Genomic DNA, 24,370 nt, shown 5'->3' on the forward strand with positions numbered 1-24,370 from the left:
ACTATCCTTTCTTGATTCTCTTTCTACTTTTATGATTTTTTTGCAGTCTCCTTTTTGGTTGCTTAATCACGGTCCACCCTTTTACTGAGTCTAACCTAGAAATGTACTCTGGGTCCTCATCTTTTATCTTCATGGCCTGACTCTTTTGGTGACTTCAACAATCCCTATGGGTTCACATATCAGTTTTTATGCAAACTGCTCCCAAATCTATTTATAACCTTGGTGTCTCCATCATAGCTCTATTCTGACATCACCAGATATGTACTGGACATTTTGAACTAGATGTTCTGTAGGTATTTCAAACTCAAAAAACCCTCAAAATGAATCAAGATTCATTATCTTTTCTCCCAAATTCACCCCTCTTCAGAAATTTCTTATTTGCCACCACACTTCTAGTCACTAAGATTTGCAAAGTTAGAGTCATTTTTGATAATCCTCCTCATTCTACATATCTAGTAAGTTGATAAGTCTCATGAATTATTCTTCCACATCCTCTCTTGTACCCATTCCTTCTGTCTACTTACACAGGCACCATCCTAGTCCATTTCTTCTCCCCCAGTAACATGAGATTAGTCTGTCTCAAATTTCCCTCTTTCTAATCCACACTCTATATATCTGTCAAGCAATATTTCTAAAGTATGGGTCTGATCATGTCAATCTCTGGTTCAATAAACTCTCATAGTTCTCTATTGCCTCTAGAATAAAATACAACCTCTTCTATTTGACAATGAAAGCCTTTGTATCCTGGTTCCAACCTACCTTTCAGGTTCACTTTTAATTTTTCTCCTTTGTGTCATTTTTAATTCATCTAAGCTGTTCCTTTTGTTGTCACAACATATTATCACTAATTCAGGCTATCCCTTCTGCTTGGAACTTACCCCCTCCTCAAGTCTGTCTATTAAAACTTTAATTTTCTCTAATTTCCACCGTCTACATCAGGCCTTTGCTGAGTTCTCCAACTTGGAGATATTGTTTTTTTTTTTCAAAAGAAAATTATCTTCTATGTATTTTGTATCTATTTCTAAGAGTACATGTTGTCTCTTCTAATAGAATGTAAGCTTCATGAGGTCAGGGACTTTCATTTTACTTTCCATTTCTCCAGCACTTAGCATAGTCCCTGGTACTAAGCGTTTGTTAACTATGACGTAAGAGGTCAAAGAACATCACAGGAGATAAAAGAAGAGAATCCCAGCTATGGTGACAGTTAATTGAAAAATTCATCATTTAAGGAGATTTTATGACTGTGTGCTTCCTGATAAGTCTATCTTAGACAGAGATTAAAGAATGGAGAAAGAGAAAAGGGACTTTGTATGCTCAGGAAGGCTCTGGAAGGAGCCCCTAAAAGGAATGGAAACCAAGAGGGAAAATTAGGGGAGGGAAGATGAAATGTAAAGACCAGTGGAAGTTGTTCAAAAGGAATGAATTTCTTTCCCTCCCTCAATCCTCCCCAAAAGAGTATAGCTATACATTGTTTTATACCCTCCCCCCCATTTTTCTTGTAAGCAAGACAGTCCTAAACTTAATTGAACTGATATTTTGTTCCCTAAGCATGTAGTCTTTCCACTGCAATCAAGAAGGAACTACACTGGGATAGGATCATAAGGCTCAATAACTTTGACATTTTTCTAATAGCAATTTGTGATTTAGCACAATCCCCAGATTTTAGTTAGGAACCCCCCCCCAAATACATGTTACTCCAGCAATAGGGTTGGCACTCATTATAGCAGATAACTCAGTGGTGACTTCCAGTAATTGAGAGTATGGACAAATCTGACAAACTCAATAACTAGTCTCACAAAAACATAATTGAAGTTGCTGGGGCAGTTAGTTCCATATGAAAAATGTAGTAACACATGGATGATTTGATGAATACTGTTATAGCAAGATTTGGTTTTAATGTACTAACAATATTATTGTGATATGATGTTGGTGAAGAGCATACAGATATACAGTATACATAAACTATGATGGTAGAATTGCAGAAGAATGGAGTGGAATTGGGGAAAACTGTGTCATTCTAGATTTTCTAAAATCTGTAAGAAAGTACAAATCTTACAGAAATTCTTTTTCACTTCCTTTTTTATTTTTTATTTTCTTTGGAAGGGAACAACTTGGGCATTTTCCCCTGAAGATGGAAGACCTCCAAATGGAAAAAAAGTGATCAGTGAAAACATCAACAATCAACTAAATGCTGGATGAAAGCGTAGGTACAACGAATTTAGGGTGCAAATGATCTGCTCTGGTTTCTTCAATCAAATCTGACTCAACTATCTCTTCCAAGGATAATGGATTGAAAACTAAGGACTACAGGTATGTACAGTGAGTGAATAATTAAGGATGTGACCACTACTATTTCTCTATATTTCTAGATAGAACTAACCTTGGATCATAATTAGTTTACTTGATTAGTCCCAGAACTCTATAAAGAAGCCATGGTGGCTTTGACTTAGAAGCTTAGTTTATTCTGACTAAAAAAATCATACAGAATGAAAGAATGTTGTTGAAGCTTAAACTGTTGTGAAAGTCTAGTTCTACTCTCATATATGCAGGCATATGTTACCAACAAGAAAAATGAATTATCCTACCTAAGAAGGAAACTGCCTCAGTGAACATAGAGATTAAATTATTTATAGAATAATTGAAAGAGAGCATGAAAATTAAAAAGAACCAAGTTCAATTCTTACTTTTGATATATACTATCTATGTGAGGAGTAAGGGCAGTGAGATGGCACAGTGAATATAGTAATTGGCCTGAAGTTAGGAAAACTCATATTCCAGAATTCAAATTTAGCCTCAGATTCTTACTAGCTGTGGGACCCTATTTGCCTTAGTTTGCTCATCTATAAAATAAGCTGGAGAAGGAAATGGCAAGCCACTCTAATATCTTTGCCAAGAAAAACCCAAGTAGGGGGATCACCAAGAGTTAGACACTACTGAAAAATGACAGCCACAAGAACATGAGACTGGAGGTCAAATCACATACGTCTTCAAGTACATTAGACAAGTATTTAAGATCATAAATTAATTATTCATTATCAATCTCCTTTATAAAAAATTGTGGATAATTCCAAGAGGAGTCTTCAATGCTGACGCAATCATAATGAGTATAAAACCCTACAAATACATGGATAAATGAATACACTTGTCATTTAAAATAAATGAACAAATGAAGTATTGCAGGTCTATAAAAAGAATGACCAATGACACTACTAGAATCCATTCATAAGTTGTTTTAAAAATATATCAATCTAAGATAATATTTGATTAGCCCATAATCTTGAAAAACATTTATTGGACAACAAAAAGTATGAGTAAAAAATCTATGGTTTCTGTCAAATTTATTATTGAGCATAATGAACAAGGAATGCTTGTGACAAATCCTAGAGATCTTTCGTCTATTTGATGAAAAAAGTTATAAAGAAATGCCCTTTGCAAAGACAAACTCTAGTATACACATTGAATCTAGTATTTCACAGGGATTCCTACTTCCATTTCAAGTAAAATTGGTCAAAAGCCAACACAATGAGGTTTCTTTTTTTTAAAGACTAAATACATTGACTTTTACCCTCTGATATATAGTGAGGTTCAGACCATGGTTATTGAACATTCCAAGCCCTAGCCTGGACTTCAGCAGTAATATCCCCAAACTAGCTCTAGATGCCAGCTCATATTTTTCATTTCCTATAATGTCAGCTCCAAAGCCTTCCAGAGCACAGGCTACACATTCATCACCTCCAAAGCAGTTAGATTCTTTACCACTGAAGAAAATTAATCGCTCTTACAACTGCATTACTTTAAGATGTTAATATGAAGCCATTTGTCAGTATCTCCCTAAATGATTGTAAAATATACATACAGTAGTTTTCATTTATATCCACAAAGACAGGCAGCCAGGAACTCTGGCTTGCTTTTTCCAAAAATCCAAATTACATTCAAATATGGAGTATGCTTTGTCCTTAACATTTCTGTGGGTGGGTGGTGGGTTTTGGCTACTTTTTTCCTCTTATAAATCACCTTTTGTCATCCCCTTCTTCTCCCTACCTCCAATACCAAAACATGAAAAAGAATGGCCAATATGAGATGAATACTAGATTGGGGGGGGGAGGACTGGGGAAAGGAATATTTAAATATGAATAATTGTTTTTGCTCATCAAATGCTTGGCTTTTAGCTATATAGACCAATTCTGCCAGAAATCACTTTCGGAAAATAGATTTTTTTTTTTTTTTTTTTTTTTTTTTTTTTACCAATCTCTTTCTCCGTTCCTTTCCCCCACATTAAAATAAAACAGAAATACTGAAAGTGTTTTTTGAGCACAGAATTCTAGGGAGGACAGGGTGGGAACAACCAGCAGGCCACCAAATGTCTGCTACACAGTAATGGCAACTCTCCAAGAGCTGGCCCCATCAACAAGAGAAATAGGGATAGAGTGGTTTGGAAACTATTTCAAGAGAATTCTGGCAAGTAGCATTGGAATTATTAAAGAAAGAGTTTCTGTAAGGAAATGAGGGCTTTCCCCAGCTTTAGGTTCAAGACACTCATCAACAAATTATACCAATGACCCCTTCTGGCATTCCCTCAAGCTTCCTACGTACTGAAATATATGCCAAATTTCTCCAAAAATACACCTTTTCCCTCCCCCACCTCAACCTTACCATTTATAGTAATAAAAGTTAAAATGGGGAGAACATTGATATCAGTATGAAATTATCAGTAGAACAAAATTATTCTATCATCTTGAAATTTATTTCAAATTCCCTAGAAGAGAAGAAAAAAAAATGAACATGAAGTATATACTGTAGACATAGGGATTATAGATTGCAACTTGGAAATAAAGTAGGGATCATCCTCTAGCCTGTTGGTCTAGAGGAGAAAATGAGAAGAAGGATGGTAGATTTTAGACAGGTAGATTCTGACACTACAATTACCAATGATATATTTCATACCAGATGGAGTTAGGTGGTCAGGAGGGGTTTACAAACAAGCATTATCCAAGAATGGTGATTAGCTGGTAAGCTGTAGAAGACTCTATTTGGCCCTTGATTTTTAAAATATTTTCATTAACAATTGGAATGAATATTTGGAAGATAAATTATGGGTGACCTCAGATCTAGGTGATATCCATCATCATGTACTCAAAAGTATCTTTATAGGCTGGACCACTAAGCCCAAATGAACAATTCAGATAAATGCAAAGGCCTGTGACTACACACACATGCATCAAGAATGGAGATAAAATTGATTTATCAGAGAATGGGAAAAGAAATCCAGTTTTTGTTCATAGCTATCTCAAAATAAGATTCCAATGTAATATAGCTGTCTTCAAAGTTAATATTACAGTATGAATAGCATCCAGAACTGGGAGTACAACTGGTCCACTATTCTTTGCAAGATCAGATCACACCTGAGGTCATATTCAGTACTGCATTTCAAGATTGGCATCAACCAAGTAGAGCAGCAGAGAAACAGGTGGCTGAAATGACAGGAAGAGTGGCACATGAATAATATTTGATGCAACTAAGGATATGTAACATGAAAAATAAAATAGGTATGAGGCACATAAAAGCTATTCTTAATATGTGGGACATGACTGAAAAAATAACAACCAAAATAAAATATGTGAAGGACTATACAGTGATTCTCAACCTTTGTTCTTAGTATCTTCATGTTGTTAAAAAACTATTGAGGATCTATTCAAAGAGTTTTTGTTCACATGGGTTATATTTATAGCTATTTACTATATTAGAAATAAAAAAATAATTTTGAATTTGTAGACTCTGAAAGTGTTTCAGAGACCCCAACAATTCTTTGGACTACACTTTGAGGACCACTGGTATCATATGGAGTAAATATTAGACTTTTTTGTATATCTTTAGTGGGAAGAAAGAAGGGCCAATCAGTAGAAATTATAGTAGAATTTTTAACAATAAAATCTGTTCAAAAATGGGAAGAACTGGTCTGTGTGCGAGGGAGCAAGGTGCCTGTCATGAATTTTATAAGAAGAATTTTTTCCCATCATACAAGAATTTGGACCAAATGGTTGCTAAAGTTCTGATGAGTTCTAAGAATCCTGTAATTCTTTATCTAGTGAATTTTGGTATGTTTCCTATTTATACACTTATACATTTTGCTTCCACCATACTTTAAATGTAAGGTAGTATGTATCACTACTAAAATTTGAATTCAAGCTTTTTACATTCAAAGTACTTAGGTTGAGGCATTACTGCTGTTAGGAATTAGGTATTAGGAAAGAATTAAATATTGGTTGTTGTTACTGTCTCTTTCCACAGCTCTACTCCCTAAACATCAGTTCCTGCTTCACATAAAACCTCTGAACCTTCTCCAAAACACAAAAACCTGAACAACCACCTTTATAGACAATCTACAGTAACTGAAGTCAGAGTTAGGGACAGTGAGGGGCGTTATAGGCTTGGTAAGCCCTCCTGAGTGATTTGCTCAGCCTTCTAGATTTTCTTTGAGTCATAACTCTTCTCTTCCTTCCATTGATTTCAACATTACACACCAATCAAGTCAACGAAACAACAGTAATGGGGGTTATTTCTTGCCACACATCATTCCTTGAATGGTGTTTGCTGTGGGAATAAACTGTCACGGTATTTTAATATCTGATGCCTTTAGTGAATTATGGAAGAGGTAGGGGGGCATACTTAACCTGATTATATGTTTAACATTTTTAGGCCTGAATTATTTTGCACTCTGTAAAAATCATGTCTATTGAATGCTGAAAACATTTTTAAATGCTATTTCATTTCAATTAGTATTGCAAAATGACTTTCCATAGGAACATGCATCTACAAATAACATCTATCTATTCTGATTTATTCTTCAGCCTCATTTGATCCCATTGGGTATATCGGAGGCCCAGGAGAGATTGAGAGCATTAATCTGGGGAAAGAGTTCTGCCAGTTCTTGAAAACAAAGCAAACACAGGAATAACATGGTAACAAAAGGGTAGGAACCACGAGGAAAAAAGATAGAGAAAGACTAACACAATTCAGGTGTTGTCATTTTATATTTACTTGCATATGTGATTTATGTTAGTAGTCTTGTTTCATCAGTAAGTCCTACGCACAAATACTTATGGAGGTTCCTTGAGATTTTCCATCTAACCATACTTTTGGTTTGGGAGGAAAAATCTGCAAAATGAGACTGAGACTCCCTGCTTAGTTAGAATGAATAAACTGTGCTTTCTAATTGATTTTTGTCTTGAATTGCAAATGCATGAATGGGAGGAGCAAAGAGGAACATATTGCAATCAGTTTAAATATATACCTTTGAAAAACTCCCCAAACCAACAGCCTATCGTTAAGATGAACAGAAAAGTGTGTGTGTGTGTGTGTGTGTGTGTGTGTAGGCACATGTGCATGTGTGGGGAAAGCTTGTAAATAGAATAGAAAATGGTGAGAAATTATCTATTTTTGTGACAAAAATTGTAACAAGATGGGAAAATGGCATAAAGTTCACCCATTATCATTACAGTGCTAAGACTGTAATTTCAAAGTCCTCCTTGGGTGCTATAATAGGCTGTGGATATGAAAAGTCAGGCAATCTATTTTTCTCCTCCACCCCCTAAAACATGAGATACCAAAGTGTTTCTAAAATTTAATGAGGTTGCTATCCACTGATAGTTTGAGAAAAGGCTATTTTGCTTCAGAAAATCCCTACAATGTACTTTAGGGCTGCAATCTTTTGGGGAAGATGAAGGTGGGAAGGGGGAAGAGGGAAAAGAGACAAAATGCCAAGAGAATTCTCTGGACGTGAAGTCAGATGAAATATTTATGATGGATCAGAATTCACTAGCTGGGAGAAAAGGTGACATGGCCTCAATATTGTTACCATACTAGAAAGCTAGAAACGTTGTCCAGTGTTTAGTGGGGAGCCTAAGGATTCTTATATGTTGCAAATGATAACTGCTATATAGAGAACTGCTTCTTAAAAAGAAGGTATAAAATGCCCATCTCTATGCCTACCTTATCATTTAGAACAACCTCATGGAGGGACTTAGGGACTATAACTTGGGGGTGATGGTCCCCAAATATACTTTGTCCTGTTATCTCCCATTCTTTTCATCAGTAACAAGGTGCTGTGCTCTTTAAGGTGAGTGAATGGAACATTCCCAAAGCTATACAATTGCTTAAATATGAAAGCAGATCAGGGGCGAAGTTATATAGAATAGGGAGACCCAGGTGTAATTCCATTCTTCATAAATATCATTTATTTTAAAGGTACAAGATACTTTTAGGGACTTTAAAAGTACAGAGAACAGCAAGGATTAATGAAAAGAAGAGTGAACTATGAATTAGAAGTTCTGCTTTGGACTTATAGCTCTAGTGCTTATTATTTACGTCAATTTGAGCAAGTTAATTCCTTGGAGACTAATTTTTCTTATATTTAAAGCAGAAATTGTAGCACATGCTATCCCTTAGGATGGATGTGATAATAATAAAAGGAGACAATATTTGTGAAAGTGACTGAGAAGTACTACATAAATGTAAAGGATTTATAGGAAGAAAAGTAGTTAGTGCTCATACCTACAATTTAAAGTTGACAACATTTTTTAAAATCATACTTCTGAAACAGGCCTTCGTACATGCTGTTGTTTTTAAATTAGGTTATTCTAAACTCAGTTGCCATCAACAAAAAAAAAAGTATTTGAATGGCAAATAATTTTACATAAAATTGTACTTTGTTATTTGGAAGAGGCAAGTTGGGGTTAAGTGAGTTGCCCAGGATCACACAGTGCATGTTAAGTGTCTGAGATTACATTTAAACTCAGGTCCTTCTGACTTCAGGGCTGGTGCTTTATTTATTGTGCCATCTAGCTGTCCCTATAATTTGTTTATAAGTCATAAGTTAACTTTAAAAATATATTCATTTTAAACTTAAATTCAAAATGAGGAAAAAAAAACATTTCCATGTACAGAGTTGAACATAAAGAGAGAATTCAATATAAAACAATAAATTTCTATTTAAAATGCCTTTTAATTTTTTTTTGGAAGCCTATGTAATAAAGATATCTAGGTAGAGCAGTGAATAGAATGCTACACCTAAACTCAGGAAGACTTATGTTCCTGAATTTAAATATGGCCACAGATATTTACTAGCTGTGTGACCCTGGGTAAAATCACTTAACCCTGAGTGCCTCAAAAAAAAAAAAAAAAGAAAAAAAAAGAAAAAACCCTATATAATAAATATTAGACATTGTTTACAAAGTTATCCAGCTTTTCTATGCTTTCTTCTAAGTTTTCTTTTGTCCTTTACTGTATACTTTTTGTTTTCTCTCTTCTTCCCCACTTCACCCTAAAAAGACTATAAACACACACATGTGTATATATACACATGCATATGCATATACATGCATATGTGTATGTACATGTGTATGCACAAATATACATGCATATGTATGCATGTATACACATGTACATGTGTATATATACATGTGTGTTTCTGTTTTTTAATTCTTTCTTTCGATAGCCTTAGATTAGAAAGAAGACAGAAAATTGGGAAAAATACTTTCTTAAATGATCTCTCAGAGAGGTCTCATTTCTCAAATTTATAAAGAACTTCTTCCATAGGTCAAAGTCCTTCCATGTTTTTTTAAAAATCAACTAGCTCATCATTTCTTATATCACAGTAATATCCCATAACAATTATATATCACAACTTGTTTAGTCATTCCCCAACTGAAGATCATCTATCATTTTAGCCAATATTATAGATATAATATGATATGTCAAAATTGTTTTAATTTGCATTTCTCTAATCAATAATGATTTAGAGAATGTTTTCATATAACTATATGGACTGGCAAGTTATTGAAAGTTGAGTGAACAAGTCATTTTGACTATTATAAATACCCAAATTAACTATAAAGAAATATGAATAAAGTCTCTGTCTGCATCCAGGGAAAGAATAGATAAATAGATGTATGGAATAATTTTACATATGTGTATATATATATATATATATATGTACATATACATACATATATATACACACACATCTATTTGTGTCTAATGATAGCTATCTCTAAGATGTGGGGGAGGGAAGAAAAAAAGAAAAAATGAAATTTAACCAATAACATTTTTATTATTTTTAAAAAGGAATAAGAAGTTATATGTAATAAATTTACAGTTTTATGTATAATCTTTTCCATTATATTATGTTATAGAAATGCTTGTCTTACTTCATAAACAAAAAGTAAAATTTAAAAAAAATTTAAAAATTATAAAAAGATGAGAAGGTTATACTGGGGCCAAAAAACTGAGAATTTTGGACTTTATATCATAAACAATAGGAGTTTTAGTGGGTCTTTGAGAAGGGGAATGGCAATCAAAGCAGGACTTTAGAAATATGACCTTATATACTTTTCAGATTATTTTAGTAAGTTCCTACAAAGTATTTGAATAGAAAAGATAATTACAGTTTACTCTCTTTCTGGTAGAAAAGTAATTTTCAAGTAACATGTAATACTGGGAACTGATTTAAATATATATAAAAAGAGGCATTCTCCAGTAAATAAGTTTTCATAGGATTTGAGTAGGTTGTATCCCAAAGGGAAAACACACCAAACTATTAGCAATCATATGGAAAAAACACACCTGATAGAAAAGAAAAATAAAAATTAAAATCACTCTAAAATTCTATCCCATACTTATCAAGCTGGCAAAGTGACAAAAAAGGAAAATAACAATTTTAAGGGGCTGTGTGAGGATGGCCCCAATAAAGCACTGTTGGTGGAGCTTACAATTGATCCAACCATTCTGAAAAAAAATGGAATGATATTTTAAAAAATCAGTAAACTGTGAATACCCTATTATTCTGTGATAACATATGTTGGCATGTGACCCAAAGATATCAAATAGAGAAAAGACCCAAATGTACAAAAATATTTACAACATAAATATTGCATTGTTTTTATTTTGAATCCTCAACTCCCAGCATAGTGTCTGGCTCATAGTAATAAATATGTATAATGAATGATTATTGATTAATTGATGGTAGCACTTTTTATTGAGGCAAAGAACTGGAAACAAAATTCCTGTTTATCAATTTGGGAATGGCTGAACCAATTACAGTGTATAATTGTAATGTTTATTAAGGCACTATAGGAAATGACAAAAAATTGAGAGAAAACTGAGAAAGCTTTCTTAAACTGATACAGAGTAAAGTGAGTAGAACCAAGAATATTATTTATATAAGGATCATATGGTTTAAATCAAAACAACTTTGAAAAACTCAAGAATTCTGATCAATGTAAAGATTAATTACAACTTATGAAGTCTGATGAAGCATGTTTCTCAACTCTTGATGGGGGGAAGATGAACTATAAGTCCAAAATGAGTCATGTATTTTCAGATATGACCTATACAACATGTTTGTTTTAGTCACTTATACTTTTTTGTGTTATAAGAGAGGGTATATACAGAGTCCAGAAAAAGAGGTTTTAGGTGAAAGTATAAGACTAATACATATGGATTGTTTTACTTAATATCCATTATATAAAAATTATCACAATAGTTCTAATATCAACTTGTTTGTCATTATCTCCTTATCAACTTTTTTCTTTATATTTTTTAATGATTCACTAACACATCTCTCACTTTTCTTTTTTTTTTTAATCACTATCGTTACTTCCCAAATCTACCACCTTTTGCCAAATAAAACTCCTTGTAATATTCTTTGCATTTGTATCCTCAACTCCCATTATAATGTCTGACTCATAGTAATAAATGTTCTTAATAAGTAATTATTGATTAATTGATTTATAGTAGTACATTTTTCTGAAGAAAAGAATTGGAAACAAAATTTATATTAATCATTTGGGAAACGGCTGAACAAATTACAGTATATAATTGTATTTTTCTGGTTCATAATAAAACCCTTTTCAAAAACTCTATTTTTCATGATCGGTTTCTTCATCTATAGAATGTGAATAGATTAGATGACCTGTAAGATCTCTTTCAGGCAGTTTTACCTCCATGATCCCATAGTCTTATTTTGCTAGGAAATCTAGAAAACAATACCAAGAGACATGATGATGAAGAACCTCTAGAGAATGTTAGGAATATAACTTATCTTTAGGCATCTAGGTGGTACAAAGGATAGCATGCTAGATATAGAATCAGGAAAACTCTTCCTGAGTTTAAATGTATCCTCAGACACATTATCTCTGTGACCCAGGGCAAGTCACTTTACCCTCTTTGTCTCCGTTTTCTCATCTGTAAGATGAATTGGAGAAGGAAATAGCAAACCACTCCACTATCTTTGCCAAGAAAAGTCTAAATTGGGTCATGAAGAATCAAATGTGACTGGAAAATGATAAAATAACAATCACTTTTCTTGAAGAGCAACACTATCTATACAACCCCCAAAGAGGCAGTGGCTTTTCCCTACTGCAATGCCAGGAACCATAGGGAATAATATGCTTTTTACATATATCAAACACAAAGAAAAATGACTATCTGATTAGGGATATCAGAAAAGACTTTGTGGATAAAACTGACAACTGAACAGGATCTTGAAGAATGAGTAAGATTTCAGTAGAAGTAAAGGTGTAAACATGAAGAAATATAAGTAGAGAATTGTTTGACAGGACCACATGGCCCAAGTCAGAAAACAATAAAAGACAAGACTGTAAAATTGGTGAAAGTTGAGTGAAAAGTCATTTTGACTATTATAAGTACCCAAATTAACTACATAGTATGAGCTTTTATAGCTCACAAATTGGCAAAGGCCACACATCAAGGCTTGATTTATTGTTTTATTGATTGTCTAAACTTAAGAGGATAGTAGAGAATGTGTTTAAAAATTCAGTCTGAATTTTGAAAGTGTTTCATACTTGTATGTCCTACTCCAGTTGTTCAACATTTACCTGCACACCCTTCACATATGTAATATGACATGATGATAATAACAGGAAAATACTTGGTAGGAACTTACTAAAATAATCTGGAAAATATATAATATATTTAAAAATATAATTAGAATTATATTGATTTGAGGTATTAGGGAGGGTTCATGGAAGAAGTAGCATTTGAGAGGAGTTTTAAAGAGTAGGTAAAGAGGGAGATAAGAAAATGACAAGCCCTGTGACCAAAAAGTAGTAGAATAGTATACAGCATGCTTAGAGAGAAGAGAATAGCCCATTTTCCCTACGCAGGGGTCCTCAAATTATGGCCCTCAGGCCAGATGCGGCAGCTGAGTACGATTATCCCCCTCACTCATGGCTATGAAGTTTCTTTATTTAAAGGCTCACAAAACAAATTACTATAGTCCGGCTCTCCAACAGTTAGAGGGACAGTGAACTGTCCCCCTATTTAAAAAGTTTGAGGTCCCCTGATAGAGTATATGGAAAAAGGAGTAACATAAATATACATCCAAAATGTGATAGAAGGGCCTGGGTACCCCCATCTCAAAAGAACGTATAACTTTATGTGTAATATTAAAAGTAAAATTTAGTTATTTTTTATATTAGCTTTAGTCAAAAATTGTTTTAATTTTCTTGAGTGTGTTAAATGTGTGTGTGTGTGTGTGTGTGTGAGAGAGAGAGAGAGAGAGAGAGAGAGAGAGAGCGAGAATGTGAAAAAGTAGAAAACATGGATCTGAGAACCTGGATTTGAATCCTGCTTCTACCATTTACTATCTATATGATCTCTGACAAATCACTTTCTCAGGGCTTCAGTTCTTTACCTGTAAAATGAGGGGAATTGGATAAGATAGCTATGATCTTATCCTTAAGCTCAAAATCAATTCCCGTGAGACACAGGTCTAATGACATATTGTGTGTATAGGAATAAGATGAGGTAAGGCAAGAAAAATGAGCCTGGAACAAAAATATGGAGGGCCTCAAATTCCAGGGAGAGAACTTTTAAGGGCACAAGTAGTAACAAACCCTACTTTTGAACAGAGGTGTGACATTATCCATTTTTTTTTTCTTTTTTTGCTAAGGCAATTGGTGTTAAGTGACTTGCCCAGGGTCATACAGCTAAGAAGTGTTAAATGTCTGAAATCAGATTTGGACTCAAGTCCTCCTGACTTCAGGGCTGGTGCTCTATTCACTGAGCCACCTAGCTTCCCCCATTAATCCAATTTTTATAAAAGAAAGACTATGCTGGCAATTGTTTGAAGGGTGGATTAAAACTCTGGAGAGTGAAGGAAACTTTTGTAAGCTTCAGGCAATAAACCTTGAAGTTAGTAAATAGTCTGCGCAAAGAAGGGTGGAAGCAATAGAAATTAGATATATTATAAAGGTGGAATCAATTGAAATTGATAACCAATTATATATAAGGAGTGAAGGAAGGAAAATAGAAATTATAACCTCAAGGTTAGATAGAGGAGACATGGTGAATATCCCTTAGAAGGAAAAGAATGAAGTCAGAAGGAACAGGTTTGGGAAGAAGGCTAAGATGGTAACAGACTCAGTTTGCCATCTAATGACTTTGAGATACTGTTGCAACATTCAGCTATCCATACTATGTAGTCAAGATTTAAGTCTGGAGCCCAGAAAAGAAGTAAAGGGTAGTTTGCAAATACTATATAGAAAGATTTTGGAGTTAGAGGAACTTGAGTTTAAGTATCTGTGTGATTTTATGTAAATCACCTTCTTTCTCTGAGCCTCAGTTTCCTCCCATTCTCTAAGGTATTCTCTAGATTGCTTCTTATTCTAGATTTTATAATATTATGGCACCATTCCTAGTTCACTCACACAATCAGCTGTAGATATTTGATGTCCTTTGAGGTCAGCTGAATTCTCTTAATTATTAGGGGCAGAACAGGATCCTGAGCATTAGGACATTTCCCCTTCTAAGGATACCTTCTCCTTTCTAGAAGCCCTGGCTTCCTTCAGGCCAAGGTGACACTGAGTTGACTAGTGCGTTCTTCCTGTATGTTTATGTCCAGATGAAAAGAGATAAAAGTCTCCTGTAAAGAACAGTCGTTATTCAGTAAGCAACGTATGACTTCTGTGAGAGCATTTCAAATAATTTCCCTGACAATGCCCAAGTTCCACCTAAGTATATTTGATAGCATGGACTGCTATTAAGCCATACAATTCCTGAAGTCTAAGGGGAAGGAGGCTTAGAAAAATCTTTGTTGAAAAAAGACAAGCATTGTAGCTTTCTGAAGTTATGCCATTTTGTCTTTGGATGATTTTCCTGGCATGGACTCTAGTCCAGTGTCAAAAGGGGAGCAAAGAAAGGGAGACTGTACAATACTCTCTATTATATGTATCACATGGTGTCTTTTGCTTCACTAGACAAAACAGCTTTAAAGTTCAAGGCTAATTCAAATTGGATTTTAGAAACACAAAGTCTTAAAACATTTGTACCAAACTAAGGGATTACACTCTTATCTTATCCTCAGAAAAAGCTTTTGAAGAAGGGGGAAAAAGAAGGTAGCTCAAATTTTAAATTGGGTCCTCAAAACTTGCTTGTCTGGAGCTGTATCCTCTGGCTGGCTGCCTATTATCAAAAGGTAAAATGTCTTATACTATTGAGAAAAGGATTTGCATAAATTGCCTTTACCTGCTGCCCATCTGAGGTTAATAAAAATGGAAAAAGGGAGAGAACCCCCTCCTACAGCATCCCAAAATCTAAACTAGAAAATCCTTCAATCACCCACCCATCAAATAAAAGTTTCATGACACCCTTACGCCCCAAAAAACCTTTAAGATTTTAGATGTATCTCAGTGCCCCAGATATTATTTTGGGAAGGGTGACTCTTTGCTGGTTTTTTTCTGTATGTTTTCTTATTTTGGAAGCCAAAAGAAATAATTTAGCCTTCCTGAAAAAAAAATGCTTTCTATCATCCCTGGAGTGAGTCAAGTTCAAGGACAAAGCTACAACTCACACTTCAGATGTAGATATCACTTAAAGGGTGTGGGCCAGGAAGCCAACTCTGGAACTTAGAGAGCTAATTGTTACTTATTGATTGATTTTTTTGGGTACCTGTGCCATTTTAACATGGGCGACAAAACTGCAGAATGAAAGTAAACTGTTAAGAAAATGAAAAAAGAGGTAAAAACTTTGTAGACATATTAATATTTTCTCGGGCAGATATTTTACAGATTTGATACCCATAATGAACCAAAAGGATAGTCACTGCTGAAGCTCATAGCTTTTCTGTGATTTTGTAGGTGAATTATGAATTACTTTGGCCAAAACCAAACTTGACTCAAGATCTCATGTCCAGTTTTCTTGTGATAGCCCTTCCTTAACTTAGCTTCACCATATTTATGCAGCTGGACTCCACTGATTTAGGACAGGAAGACAATGCAATCAGAACTTTCCATTCAGAAATAGGTCTTCTGATACTATGAAAATGTGTTTCATTTTGGGCCTTGTCTCTCCAGGGTTCAGTACCTGGTATGTTGTAGGTGGTTTTGTTGGTTGACCCCATTTTTGTACAGAGGCAGAGCTGTTTGCTTACCAGAATATCATAGAGATATATGAGCAACAATAGAAGATTTGTCTGTCCTATGGGTAATCACAGTCATGTCTGTCCTTGGCAATATTTCACTAAGCAAACTTCCCTTCTAAGCTATTCTAGGCAAAAGTATATTCCCAGAAGAGGGGACTCTGAGCACTTAATTCAACATTCATTTATTTAGCAACTTATCACGTGCAATTATTAAGCAATTATTTTGTTCAAGCCATGCTGCTATGGACTACTAATATAAAGTTTTAAAAAAAAGACATTCCCTTGCCTTAAGAACTTACATTTTGCTGGAGGAATGCAGCCTAAATAGAGAAAATGGATAAAAGATAACTTAAGTGAAGGAGAATGCATTAACACAAGCTTGCCAACTTTTTCCTCTCAAATAACTAAGGGAACTAGGAAAGGCACTCCAATTCCTATTGGCTGTAAATTAAGCCTTATGATTTTAAGAGGCAGAGATGAAGATGGAACACAGTCCAGGAATGGATCATGACTTCTGCAAAAGCACAGATGGAATACCAGATTAAGAGAACACCAAATAGGCCATTTTATTTGGAAAATAAAGTGTGTGAAGGAAAGTAATGTGAAGGAAGTCTAGACTAAAGTCAGTCTCTGAAAGGCTCTGAATGCCATGTTGAGAAATTTTGTTCTAGAGGCAACAAGCAATTTTACTGTCTTTATTTCACTAAAGCTCAAGACAATGCATACAAAGTGCTAAAGAAGTGTTTGTTGTTTTGAATAATTTATCAAGGGAGTAAAATGGTTAGCTATATATTTTATAGCTAATCTAGGTCTAAATCAAATGTTTTTAGATGTCCTCATGTCCTGTATCTCCATTCTTACAAATGCAAAATAAGTGATGGACACCAACTTCAGTGGTGGGTTACAGGAGAGAAGAATTACACTGGCCTTAAATTTGTCAAGGAAGACTTCCCAAAGAAGGTGGGATTTGATTAGAACCTCTAAGAGGACTGTTTGTATTATAGACAGGAAAAAGGTTATGGAATTGGGAAGGTTAAAGGAACATTAATGAAGCTAGCTTGGAGAGTTTGGATAGGGGATGGTTAAAGGTAACTTTGGAGAATATGATTGGATCTCGATGGTGGAGTGCTAGAAAGGGCTTTGGACAATATCAATTCTGAAAACAATGAAGAGCACACACACATTTCTTAGTAGAAAGTTGACATTAAAAAAAAATTAAAGAGGTCTCAGATACTTTGACACTTCCTAGCTGTGTGACCCTGGGCAAGTCACTTAACCCTAATTGCCCCAGCCAAAAAAAAAAAAAAAAAGAAAAAAAAGAAAAAAAAAGAAAAAAGAAAAAGAAAAAAAGAAAGAAAGTAAAAAAATTTAGGAGAATTAAGATTCTCAGTGAGCAGAAAATATAGGTACACCGATTGATGTTAACATAGGGGAAAACATAGAAATCGGAGAGACGGGTCCAACAATCAAATGGGCTGCTTTGGAATGAGACAACTTCCTTGTCATTAGAGGTACGTAAGCAAAAAGTGGATAGCCACTTATCAGGAATTTTATAGAATGTATCATATAATGGCAAGGGCCAGACCAGATTACTTCTAAGGATATTTCCAAATTTAGAAATTATTATTATAGTGTCATTGATCTAAAAGATCTGTGAGAAAATCAGATGGTGCAGAAACTTCCTGACAATTCAGACTAAATCAAAAGTATATTCAGTCCTCACTTTGCCTCAAAAGATACTGGAAGTTCATCATGGACTAGTGTGAGGAAAAGTTTTATTTTAAAAATAAATATTGGCATAATGCATTATAATATTATTAGTAAAATTATTATTAAATAAATTAGTAAACTTATAAATTAATAAATATTAGTAAAATATTATTAGTATGGCATAATTGGAAACAATGAACTGAAAATTTAAAGAATTTTCTAATTATAACTTTCAGTAATTAGTTGTATGACCTTGTCATTTAATGTTTCTGAATACTGAAGTAGAAGTTCCCTAAGTCTTTTTTAGCTTCAAAGTCTTATACTTTCATTGTCAGGTTTCGCTCCAGTCCTTGATTCGATTTTTACATTCCAGATAGAAACCTATTGGTTGGAAATGAACAATTATACTTGCTTTTGGAAATGATTTTGGGGGCAACTTCTTTCTTACTTTGAGACCAAACTATAGCAGTAAAGGGCCAGACTTTGGGATTTGAGTAGTGTGGCTAAGAGGAAATGCTCTCAGTGTATTCTCCCTTATGCATCTCCCAGGTGTGGTTGATAAAATACATATGATGTCTGAAGTGATATGCCCATAACTGAGTAGAAAGGAAGGGAAAACTAATTCAAGTTGCAAAGATAAACTGTGTCTAGATAAAAGTGATATGTGCCATCAGAAAAGTCTGTAGAGGGAGGCTAAGGTGTTACTTTTTGATAATCTCATTTGGAAGACCCTTACAGGGACTGCTGCCTGGAACTCAATTTACCTGCTTCTTAGGAGTGAGTTAACTCTACTGGGATTAGAATCTGTCACTTTGAGGGTTAGTAATCATTTCACACCTGAGGCCTCCATCCATACGCCAACCAACTTGGCAGTTAAAACTCTACAATGTTATAGTTTATGGAAAATAACAACATATAGGGGAAAAGTTGCTCACCTTCTATTTCTCTGTGGAGTCCCTGTTTCATCTTTCATTTTAAAAAATCTATGTATTTTGTAAGGTCTACCTGAAAAGTAACTAAAAACATGTCCTTTTATTTATATTTATCATATTTATATGCAATATGTTTAATATATTCATATAATATATTATTATTTATTTATGGCTCTTGGCTCTGGGCATTTTCTCAAGTTGTGTTCTATGCCTGAGATGCTTTCCCTACTTTGATTTGATTACTGATCTTTGACTTTGACTTTAAATCCCAACTAAAATCCCACCTCCTACAAGAAGCCTTTCCTAATCCCTTTTAATTCTAGTGCTTTCTCTCTTCTAATTATTTCCTACTTATTATGTATATAGTTTGTTTTGTATGTATTTGTTCGCATGCTTTCTCTCCCTTTAGATTATAAGCCTCTTTTTCTATCTCCAGACTTTAGTACAATGCTTGATATGTAGAAGATACTTAATAAATGTTTAGTGTTGATTGATATGAGCCTCCATAATATGGAACCCGAGGACAACATTAGAAGTTTCAATATCTAGGCATTCCTCATTTTAGAAAACTTAATATGTAAATATCAAAATGTATATGAAATGATGGATCTTAATTCAAGCATTTTAGGTAAACTTCAGAAGTATCTCCTAACATGTTTATAAAGGGAGATATGAATAGAAATTAGTGACAATTATGACTTTTTATAGTCAAAAATATAGTTTTAATATTTTAAATCTAAATTAGGAGTAATTATTATTTTTATCCAAAGAGTCATAGAAAGGTTATTTTAATTGAAGTATATATGTGGGATTATATTTGTAAGCAACTTTCAGAAAAACAAAATCACAGAATCAGACTTTAAGAGCTGGAAGGAACATTTCTTTTTTTTTTTTTAAATAAAGTAACACATTTCTAATATTTAACTAAGATTCTCAATTTGTAGTGGACATGAGCAGGCAGTCAGTCAGACATAGTTTCTGCTCTATAAATATTTTAACAGGAATCCCATGATTTAACAGTAGTTCAGTCAAGGTTCCCTGAATTGATCATTTCCATTTCTAACAATACTCCTGCCTTACTAAAGTTTCAGGAGAAGAAACCTACATTTGGCTTAGGGCTAATTCAATGTAAGACTAAAATGATAACATAGGATGTAGATGCTGGAAAAAACCTTAGAGAATTTCTCATCTGTTCCAAGCATCTTATAGAAGGGAAAACTGCAGCCAAGAAAGTTGGAATGGCTTGTTTCTCAGGTCATAGGAAATATTTGGTAGTAGAGCCCAGCTGAGGATTCAAGTCTCCTGACTACCAATCCTGAACTCTTTCTACTATAACGTACTTTCCTGGATGACCTAATATGCAGCCATGCCATTGATGGCAATATTTGGGAGATTTCCAATTGTGTAATGTAAGGGAGATTTAGAGAGTCACCTGGACTAATTTAAAGGGTTAAATTCGCGCCTTACCATGGTTATGAAAGAGATAGTCCTTCAGGCCAAAGCTCTTAAACTGTGAGTAGTAACTCTACATGGGGTCATATAACTGAATGTGAAGATTGTAAATATATTGGCAACAGTGAAAGATATCAAATATTTCATTAAGATTTAATTACATAAAAATAAACCAGCACATCCAATTCATTAGTATGCAAATTTTCTTTCTTCTTTAATAAATAATAAAATTGTTATTATTTATTTTGTTTGTTTGTTTGTTTTTGTTTTTTGTTGTTGGTTTTTTTTTTTCCTGAGGCAATTAGGGTTAGGTGACTTGCCTAAGGTCACACAGCTAGGAAGTATTAAGTGTCTGAGGTCAGATTTGAACTCAGGTCTTCCTAACTTCAGGGTTGGTGCTCTATCCACTGTGCCATCTCGCTGCCCCCAAATGATAAAATTATATACCAAAGAATTGTTTTAAAATAATTTTTTATGATTTATTATCAGCAAATGTTTGATGTATATACTTATTTTATTAATCTATATACCTGCGGTAACATTAAAATTTCTCAGGGGAAAAGGAGTCAAAAGTGGAAAAAGTTTGAGAAGCCCTATCCATCTTGAGAGAATCACATGAGCTTGTGATCTATTCTATTCCTAATAAAATGATTATCATTAGAATACTCAAACTGGGAAATACTTTATGTGAATTTAATTCATTATTTCATGTCAACAAAACAACTAATAGCATAACTCAATAGGAAGTGCAGGCTTTAACCATCCTTTAGTTGATGTAAAATACTACTGCATTAAGGAGAATTATATTATAATAAATCTGCCCATTTGGATGACGTTGTAAGTTTGGCATAGGACTCTCCTTTTGAGATTAGTAGTACTAATATTTATTTACTTTTTTGGTTTGGGTGTGATGATGAAATTTCCTCTGTCCCAGTTGCCTCTGCCATTTTTTAATTTTTTGAGTTTGTATGCCCAGAAAGATGATTGTTCTGAAACCCATGTTGTCTTTAGAGAGTTGCCTGAGGAACTGAGAGGATAGATGATCTGTCAATGTGGGTCAATAGCAGTGTTTGAACTGAGTTCTTCCTGACTCAGTTTACCTTTATTCTCTTTATGCTATTCTGCTTTTCAGTATAAATAGAAGTATAAGGCATACAGACTGGACCCTTGATTTAATTCACATAGGGAAATTTCCAGATGAGGAAATGCCCTCTATTAATGCAACCCTTCACCTCTGTCACTAATTATCTTAGAGAGTTAATTAACTAATTAACTTAGAGAGTTGCTAAGAACATGCAAGTTAAGTGATTTTTCTAGTATCCCAAAGCCAGTTTTGAGATAGCATTTCAGTCCAGATCATCTTGGCTTTGAGGTTAGCCTTTTATTCATTAAGATATGATATAAAAGTATTGTGATCATCATTTTATAGATGAAGAAAGAGTATCACTATCTTATTCATGATCTCATAACTAATTTGTGCTAGACCTGGCCCTTGAATCCAGGTCTCTTGATTTCAATTCCAGCTTTTTCCAATATATTACACTGTCTTTCAATATCTGTATTACCTAGATTATCACTCCCACCATACATGTAACATAATTTTGGTCTGTTTCTCTGTCTCACCAAAAATATTCTTATTGATCAGAATTTATGACTATATAATTCCTTAGTATCTCTGCATAAGGACATAAAAATGGTTTGACCATTTTGAATGAAGTGACTTGTTAACCAATCAGACAATTCATTCCTCAAACTCAGTCAAAGTAGTTGTTATTGGCTTGATTTAATTCAGTAGTGTCAGGGTAAGCAACTTATAACTGTGCCCAAAGACACAATCTTGTGCTTGCAGTGACCAACTCTGTGCTGGGTTTTTTCAGATTTCCAAATTTATAAAAAAGTCACTAAAAGAGAAATTATATTTTCTGGCTGTCAGCTTAGCTGTATTCATACCCTCTTGAATATAGTACCTGAAGAAAGAGAGGCATGAGAAGTGGTTTTGAAAATTAGGTTGACATTTGGTATTGGCTAAGAAATAAGAGTAGTGGATCAGTGGAATAGGTTAGGTTCATAAGACACAATAGTCAATCACTACAGTAATCCAGTGTTTGATATGGTCAAAGAACTAGAGGACATTATGAAATGCAAAATAGATAATTTTGGTTACATTAAATTTAAAAAGGTTTTGCACAAAGTCAATGCAGCCAAGATTAGAAGGGAAATAGAAAGGTGGGAAACATTTTTTTACATCCAGGGTTTCTGATAAAGGCCTCATTTCTAAAATAAATAGAGAATTGACTCAAATTTATAAGAGTGCAAGCCATTCTCCAAATGATAAATGATCAAAGATATGAACAGACAATTTTCAGATGAAGAAATTATACCATTTCTAGTCACATGAAAAAATGCTCTACATCACTACTGACTATAGACATGTAAATTAAGACAACCCAGAGATATCATTTCATACCTCTCAGATTGGCAAAGATGACAGGAAAATATAATGATAAATGTTGGAGAACATGAGAAAACTAGGATGCTAATATATTGTTGGTGGAGTTGTGAACTGATCCAACCATTCTGGAGATCAGTTTGGAACTATGCCCAAAGAGTTATTAAACTGTTCATACCCTTTGATCTAAGAATGTCTCCATCTGTATCCCAAAGAAATCATTAAAAAAGGGAAAAGGACCCACATGTGCAAAAATGGTTGTAGCAACCCTTTTTTATAGTGAAAAGGAATTGGAAATTGGAAACCTATAAATTGGGAAATCATGGAATAAGTTATAAAATCTAATGGAACATTATTGTTCTTTAAGAAATGATGAGCAGACCGACTGCAGAAAAAGCCTGGAAAGACTTACATGAACTGATGCTAAGTGAATTGAGTAGAACCAAGAGAAAATTGTACACAGCAATAACAAGCCCCACCTGCCTCTCCCCCCATTTTATGATATCTATAGTGGGATATATCGTCTATATTCTTCAATTTTAGAGATTTCTGAGAAATTTCTGGTAGTTATTTGCCTAACTTAGTCCACTTGTCCCAAAGGAATATAGGAGAAAAAAAAAAAAAAAGAAAAAGGATTATAATGAGAATGACAACATTCTTCATAAGATTCAGAAGGTAGTCATACAAGTGGATGGATCAGTGCCCAGGCATTGGATAATAAGGAATACAAATTGTATGGACTCATGAATTGAGTGGAAAACAGGAACTCATTTGGTGGTCCAAGAAAGGAGTAGTCCCATGGCTGCTGGAAAATAATCTTTGTTTGGAAAGCAGAGATGTGTACCCTGGTGCCAAAGAAAAGAATTATTTAGAGATAGGAAAGAAATACTATCAACTGAGACACTAGTAAAAGCACTCCACAGTCTAGTGGGTATCTGGCAGGAAGAGAAGAGCTGGATAATGGGGGTATCTGGCAGGAAGTAATAAGAGAAGAGCCGGATAATGGGAAGCAAAATATCAGCTGGAGTTAGGGACAATAGCAAGAAAAACCCTATTTGGAGATATCATTATACTTTAGAAGGAGAGTTATAGGCAAAAGAATTGTGATACTCAGAATTATGAAAGTGCCTTCTCCAACTCCAGCCTTGCCCTTTGCTAGGGCTTTAATCAAATAACATCACAAGTGTGGAGAGGTATATAGGTCTCTAGATAGGCAGAATGCTTCACTTGAGGCTCCCTTTGGGCTCAGATGTTAAGTTTTCTCTATCCTTTATTGTGTAAATAAAACCCTTCTCTTTTGAAGTTTTGTAAGTTTGAAAGCTTATAAGGAAAAACTTATGACTACCTTTGGCATACTACAATATATTACAGAATGTTGAAATGTTAGTT

General features: G+C 34.2%; 1 protein-coding gene across 1 annotated transcript in view; it reads right to left on the reverse strand.

Annotated features, from left to right (window-relative positions):
• PTPRN2 (protein tyrosine phosphatase receptor type N2) overlaps positions 1 to 24,370 on the reverse strand; it is a 1,447,381-nt gene that overhangs the window by 207,564 nt on the left and 1,215,447 nt on the right. The window lies entirely within an intron of this gene.

The sequence above is a fragment of the Sarcophilus harrisii genome, chromosome 5 (assembly GCF_902635505.1).
Source record: "Sarcophilus harrisii chromosome 5, mSarHar1.11, whole genome shotgun sequence".
In the NCBI taxonomy this organism is placed as follows: domain Eukaryota; kingdom Metazoa; phylum Chordata; class Mammalia; order Dasyuromorphia; family Dasyuridae; genus Sarcophilus; species Sarcophilus harrisii.